The sequence below is a fragment of the Triticum urartu genome, chromosome 1 (genome assembly GCF_003073215.2).
Source record: "Triticum urartu cultivar G1812 chromosome 1, Tu2.1, whole genome shotgun sequence".
NCBI lineage: Eukaryota > Viridiplantae > Streptophyta > Magnoliopsida > Poales > Poaceae > Triticum > Triticum urartu.
In genome coordinates, this window is record NC_053022.1 from 180,774,134 (window position 1) to 180,781,571 (window position 7,438).

Consider the following 7,438-nt stretch of genomic DNA (forward strand, 5'->3'; position numbering starts at 1 on the left):
GTTCGTTCAAGACCATTCTCAACTCCACAAATAACATCATTACAAAGAACCCAAAGGTTCAAGAGCGGTTTGATCTCCCCTATCTTCTTCGCCATGACCATGCTCACTGGCGCAGGGATGATGAAAGCCTCGCCTTGTGCAAGTTGATGCCGCTTGATAATGATACATGTGATGTTCAAATGCCATCACTTACGGGTAAGGCCTGGTCAGGTGCAAATGAAGATTGGGTTGTTTATATTGGGTACAACTGCGAGTGGGAACTTGTGAATGTGTACACTCATCACTGGGTTCCACTTCCAAAAATCTCAGACTGCCATGAGATTGAGCACACAAATGATTGACATGCGTTCAAATATGATCATGGTGACTGTTGTCTACAGAAAATAGCAATTTGTCGAGTTCCTGGTCGCTCTTGGGATTATAGGAACGCTTATGTTGTCGCTATCTTCGACAAGCTTGTTGCCATCCTTAGTCCTTTGACTCAATGCATATTGCTCGAAAATCAGTTTATGTACATGGATGTGTACTATGATGCAGTTCAATACGAGGGTCTTGTGTTTGTTTCCACCACTCATGGCACTGTTTTCGCATGGGATCCCTATTGTTTCGATATGTTTGTCTTCCACTGTAACTATAATTGTTTCATTCACCATGCATGTGAGTTTAGTATCCCCGTCCATTGATTAACCTTCTTGTGTTTTCCAAGGTCTTGTCAACATTCCCCTACCAATACTTAGAAAATTTTATAACCAAGGGGGAGATGACGATGGTGATGATCACGAGCATGAAGACGAGCGGGACCTACATACTCAGTGGCACCTAGCAACTTATTCCGATGGATCACCGCTTCTTGTCTGTATACAGGGCACTGCTGATGTTACAGAGGAAGCAGGTGTCGTCTCCCATGGTCGCACTCTTCGGACATATTCCAACATCCATTGTAGGGTATTCAGGATAGATACTAGTGTGCTAGTGCCAGCACCTTCCACCTGGTTCAATATTGATAGCCTTGGAAAAAACTCACTCTTCCTTGGACTAAAATATCCAATGATGGTGAAAGGCAATCCAACTATTGTTGGCACAACGTTACTACCATTTATGAGAAGCAATTGTATCTATACCTTGGACATTGCTATGGTTCCCTACCCTGGCTATTACAATATCTGTCCTGATACAGGCCGCTTCAGTGTGGATGACGAGTCTTCCATTGGTCTCGATATTGACAATAGGCCCTGCATAGAGAATCATGTATGCTTCAAAGCAAGCGTTTCCAACGCCAATAATTGGTTGACCTGAAGTTTATTTCATCGTTTTGTTATTTGTTGTGTGATAAAAACTTTAGTATAATGTATCCTCGTTGTTGTTGCACGTCTATGACTTGTTGTATGTAATACTAAATGATATGCCTAACAAACTTACTAAACTAGGCTATGTACATGCGATCGATCGATAGAAATCGACAACAAAATGATGAGGGTAGGGCTTTCCCGCACGTTAGGCTGGCTAGCTTGGCCTAGTGGGTTAGAATGACGTGCTACAGTGTCGTCCAGTCTTCGCATGTGGTAGCAGTACTGCTGGTGCGGTAAGTTTTCTTGAAGAAGCGGATTCATGATGGTTCCTTCATCCCATACCTTGTACTCCCTCCTTCTATTTTTACAGGGCCTAACTTTTGAATCTCTCATGCCAAAGCATGTACGCAGAACGAGGAGCATATTTTGAGAGTAGTAGTTAGCCAACCGAATTGCAAGCTAACCAGATTTTGGGCCCCGTGTAAATTTTGCATGCAAGCTCCTTTAAATGCCTAGCCACTGGCCTCCCTCCCTTAATCCCTCGCATACAAATTTCTCTTGTCTCTACTCATGCATGCATTGGCCGAAAGATAGAGCTTGCTTGTTCTTTGGAAATATACTAGCAAGGTGTCTGTGCATTCCACGGAACATCAAGATGCATTTATATGAGTAGTTTATCTTGTGGGAGATAAGGATGAATGAGGGAAGGCCTTATGTGCAAATGTGGAGAGGGGTGCGGGTATCTTTTTGTAAAATTGACGTAGTTTCCTTCCTATTCGTAAGAGTAGAGATAGAGATAGAGATTTCTGAATGGCTTTCGAGTTGCTTCTCAGAGTGGGCGCTGCGACGCGGAATTTTTTTCCTGGATACATAATTGTACGTGCATTGCAACAGGTTATTGGATGATTACAATCAACAATAGTACGACTAGTTAGCTTCACATGCTTCACGCGGATGGCAGGTGTTTGTAATGTATAGCTGCAAATCCCATCATCCTAGGTCGTCTGATGAGTCCAATCAACGATAGAATTGCATTCTGATGTTTGGATTCAAACTTTCAAAACTATTGCACCATCTCTACGTCTATGTATACGTAATTTTTTCCTACAACAAAGGCATAGATTTTATTTAACTATCATGGTAGTTGAAACATCATTGAGAAGGTTCCTCCAACTCAATCCCAATTTAAAAGTAATTATCAACCCAACAATATTAATTTAGAGTGATGAGATACATATGATAATCCAAGTACTAGATACTCAAGATGTCCATAACCGGGGACACGACTAACCATGATTAGTTTGTACACTCTATAGAGGTTTGCGCACTTTTTCCCACAAGACTCGATCTCCTCCGTTGGATTTCTCGCACTACACGATGTTTGAGAAATGGATGACCGAGACACAGTCTTTCAGAAGCATTAACTCTCTACTCCGGATAGATTATACCACCTACAACCCACTACATCTGCTAGTCTACCTCTTCAAGAGCTTCATGCAACTTACTCAACTATGCTAGAGCCCATAATAGCTTATGGCTGCACACGGAAGTTTCTAGCATGAAATATCTCAGTTCCCTTTGAGCCTGGGTGGCGGACCTTAGGATTATCACATGGGTACTCCAGGATATCCTAGGACAACACTGGATTCTTGAGCTGCCCAACAAGCAATCCACCCAGATGTGTATTTAAAGTTGCCACCTTAAGTTGAACCATTAATTTAACAATCTCACATCTATCATGGTTTCACTCACCCAAACCACGTCTACGAGCATAGCATGGCAATATAAGCAATACGTGGAAGTAACTCCCAAGGGTTTGATAATAAATAGGTGAATAGGTACTACCTCATCTACTTCCCAATCCCACATGTTATCAAGTCCTCACCATGCAATGTTTGAGGGTTGAAACTAATGCATAAAAACTAGGTGATAAAGGGATATGATCAAAGTGTTACTTGCCTTGCTGATGATCCGCAAAACCTAGAGACTCGATGTAGCACGCTTCGCACTCCGGGTACTCTATCGCAATCAAACAAGCATACAATAAGCAATCAAACAAGAAAGCATGGGTAAAACTCAAATAAGAGATCTAACCAGAAAGTTCAACTTAAGAACTCCGGTTTGCAAAAAAAAGTCAAATCAAACGGAGCAACGAAACTCAAACTGCGAAAGAAACAAGATCCGATTACTAATCTGGACTAAAGTAAAATTTTACTGTATCAAAATCTTTTTGAAGTTGGTTAAACGGAAAGAGGGTTTCGAGATGAAACTCTATGCACTTAAATCGCCTGATTCCGATAAACGAGCGAAAAATTATACTAAAACGAAAATCGGATCAGAAATCGCGATCGAAAATAATCGCGGAAAATCCGAGAAAAAGAAAAATTGACGAACAAGCTAACGAACGAATGTTCGGTGTCTGCGGCTAAATGGTGAAACCATTCGTTAAAACGAACGTAAAAACATGCGTTCGTTAAATAACTAAACCGAAAAAAATTAACCGAACCGGATCTAACAAACGGATCTAGGGTTTCAAAAAAACCAAACGGTTTTGTCACGAAAACCGAGGCGGCTACCTTGGGTCCGACGGGGTCCGGCGAGGCAGCGGTGCGGCTCCGACGGTGGCGGCGCGGCGCGACGACTAGGGTTAGGGTTAGGGTGCGGGTGGGCTTCGGCGGCGGCTGTGGGCTTTCGGTGGCTCGGGGCGGCGGCTTATAAAGGCCCCCCGGGCGGAGTCGGTTCACTTTTTTTAAAAGAAAAATAATTCTGACGTACAGAAAAAGAAATAAAAGAAATACTAAACGGACTTCAAAAATCCCGAAATAAATTTTCCCCGTCCTCTAAAAATAAGCCGGACAAGGTGAACATTTATTTGGGCCTAAAATGCAACTTTGAAAAATGTATATTTTCCTAATTCAAATAAAATAGCGATAAAACTCCGAATAAAAAATCTTATTTGATTTTAATATTAAATCTTCGATATTTCTCTATTTTGAGGAAGTCATTTTATCCTCTCTCTTTTATTTTTATAAAAGAAATAATCAAAGAGAAAATAATTAAAATCAAGCGATCCTCTTCCAAAATTCGAGAAAACTCGAATATGAAAATAATGAAATCCCCAACTCTCTCCGTAAGTCCTTGAGTTGCGTAGAATTTCTAGGATCAAGCCAAAATGCAATAAAATATGATATGCAATGATGCTCTAATGTATAACATTCCAAATTGAAAATTTGGGATGTTACAAACCTACCCCTCTTAAGATGAATCTCGCCCTCGAGATTCGGGTTGGCTAGAAAATAGGTGTGGATAGTCCTTGCGTAGGTCTTCCTCTCGTTCCTAGGTGGCTTCGTCCTCGGTATGGTGGATCCACTGAACTTTGCAAAACTTAATAACCTTGCTGCGGGTAACCCGACTGGCAAACTCGAGAATCCTAACTAGCTTCTCCTCATAGGTCAAATCATTGTCCAACTGAATCGCTTCCAGCGGTACTGTATGTCTCAGAGGAATGTCGGCCATCTCTGTGTGACACTTCTTTAACTGAGAAACGTGGAACATATCGTGAACTCCTGACAATCCTTCGGGTAATTCCAACTTATAAGCAACTTCTCCCATACGTTCCAAAACTCTGTATGGTCCCACAAAGCATGGCGCTAACTTTCCCTTAATTCCAAAGCGCTTAACTCCTCGGAGTGGTGACACCCGAAGATACACTCTGTCTCCGATTTTATAGACTACCTCCTTGCGTTTTGAATGTTCATAACTCTTCTGTCGAGACTGAGCTACATTCAGTCTATCTCTAATCAATTTAACCTTCTTTTCTGATTCCTTAATCAAATCTGGTCCAAACAACTGACGGTCTCCAACTTCATCCCACAACAACGGTGTCCTGCACCTCCTTCCGTAACTGGCCTGGTAACTGTTGTTGTATGAGAACTCTGCGTAGGGCAAGTTGTCATCCCAACTAGATCCATAATCTAGTGCATAAGCTCTCAACATATCCTCCAGAATCTGGTTGACTCTCTCAGTGTGTCCATCTGTTTGCGGGTGAAAAGTTGTACTGAACTCCAGTCTGGTTCCCAAGGTTTCATGTAACTGATTCCAAAACTTTGAGGTAAACTGGGTTCCTCTATCTGATACAATTGTCCTCGGAAATCCATGCAAACATATGATCCTAGTCATGTATATCTTTGCCAACCTGGCACTTGTATAGGTGGTTTTCACTGGGATAAAGTGAGCTACTTTGGTCAAGCGATCAACTACTACCCATATAGGATCATATCCTGATTTGGTCCTGGGCAATCCGGTGATGAAATCCATGCCAAGCTTATCCCACTTCCATTCGGGTATCGACATAGGTTGTAGCAATCCGGCTGGCTTTTGATGTTCTGCCTTCACTCTCTGACATACATCACATACGGCTACATACTCGGCAATATCCTTCTTCATACCAGTCCACTAGAAACGCTCCTTTAAATCCGCATACATCTTGGTGTTTTCGGGGTGAATCAAGTATGGTGAGTCATGAGCCTCCTGAAGTATTAACTTCCTGATCTCTGTGTTATTGGGCACATAAACACAGTCCTCAAACCACAAGGTGTTGTGTTCATCCTCACGAAAAACTTTGGCCTTTCCTTTGCTCATTCTCTCTTTTATCTCGGCGATCTCGTTGTCATCCTTCTGAGCTTCTCAAATCTTTCCTAACAATGTAGACTGAACTTCCATCATTGCAACAAAACCTCTAGGGACAATCTCCAATCGGAGTTCCCTAAGATCCTCCGCCAACTCCTTTGGCAATCCTGCGCTTATGAGTGTGTTGGCATAACTCTTCCGGCTCAAAGTGTCTTCTACGATGTTGGCCTTGCCTGGATGATAGTGAAGCTTCATGTCATAATCCTTTATAAGTTCCAACCATCTCCTCTGCCTAAGGTTCAGCTCCTTCTGTGTGAAAATGTACTTCAGACTCTTATGGTCAGTGTATACATCGCAATGGTTTCCAATAAGATAATGTCTCCAAGTCTTCAACGCATGCACTACGGCAGCCAACTCCAAGTCATGTGTGGCATAATTTAACTCATGCGGTTTTAGTTGTCGAGAAGCATACGAAACAACTCTTCTGTCATGCATCAGTACTCCTCCAAGTCCTAAGCGAGAGGCGTCGCAATACACTTGGAAATCCTTGCGTATATCCGGCAGAATCAGTACTGGGGTTGTAGTCCGACGTTTCTTTAACTCCTGAAAACTTGCTTCACATTATTCCGTCCATTTAAATTTGACATCCTTCTTCAGTAGCTCTGTCATTGGCTTCGCAATCTTGGAAAAATTGTCAATGAATCTCCGGTAGTATCCTGCGAGTCCAAGAAAACTGCGGATCTCGCTAACTGAAGTGGGTGCCAACCATTCAGTGACTGACTGAACCTTGGTGGGGTCTACTGCTATACCTTCTCCTGATATAACATGTCCAAGGAATCCAACTTCTTTCAACCAAAACTCACATTTGTTGAACTTGGCATACAACTGATGTTCCCTGAGTTTCTCGAGAACTAAACGCAAATGCTCTTTGTGCTCCTCTTCATTCTTCGAGTATACCATTATATCATCAATGAACACCACAACAAACTTATCCAAATATTCCATGAACACCTTGTTCATCATGCTCATGAAATAGGCGGGGGCGTTAGTCAGTCCAAATGACATGACCGTATACTCATATAACCCGTACCTTGTGGTAAATGCGGTTTTAGGTATATCCTTTTCCCGGATCTTCACCTGATGATATCCTGATCGCAGATCGATCTTTGAGAACACCTTAGCTCCTTGCAACTGGTCAAACAAATCATTGATCATCGGTAGTGGGTACTTGTTTTTGATCGTCACCTCATTCAATGCACAATAATCAACAACCATCCTTAGAGACTAATCCTTCTTCTCAACCAAAAGCACTGGGGCTCCCCATGGTGATGAACTCCGTCAGATGTAACCTTTCTCCAATAACTCCTTGATCTGCTTCTTAATCTCCTCCAGATCATTTGCGGGCATCTGGTAAGGTCTCTTTGATATTGGCCCGGTACCTGGCAATAGCTCTATCAAAAATCGATGTCTCGATCCGGTGGCATGCCTGGTAACTCCTCTGGAAAAACATCTGGGTAATC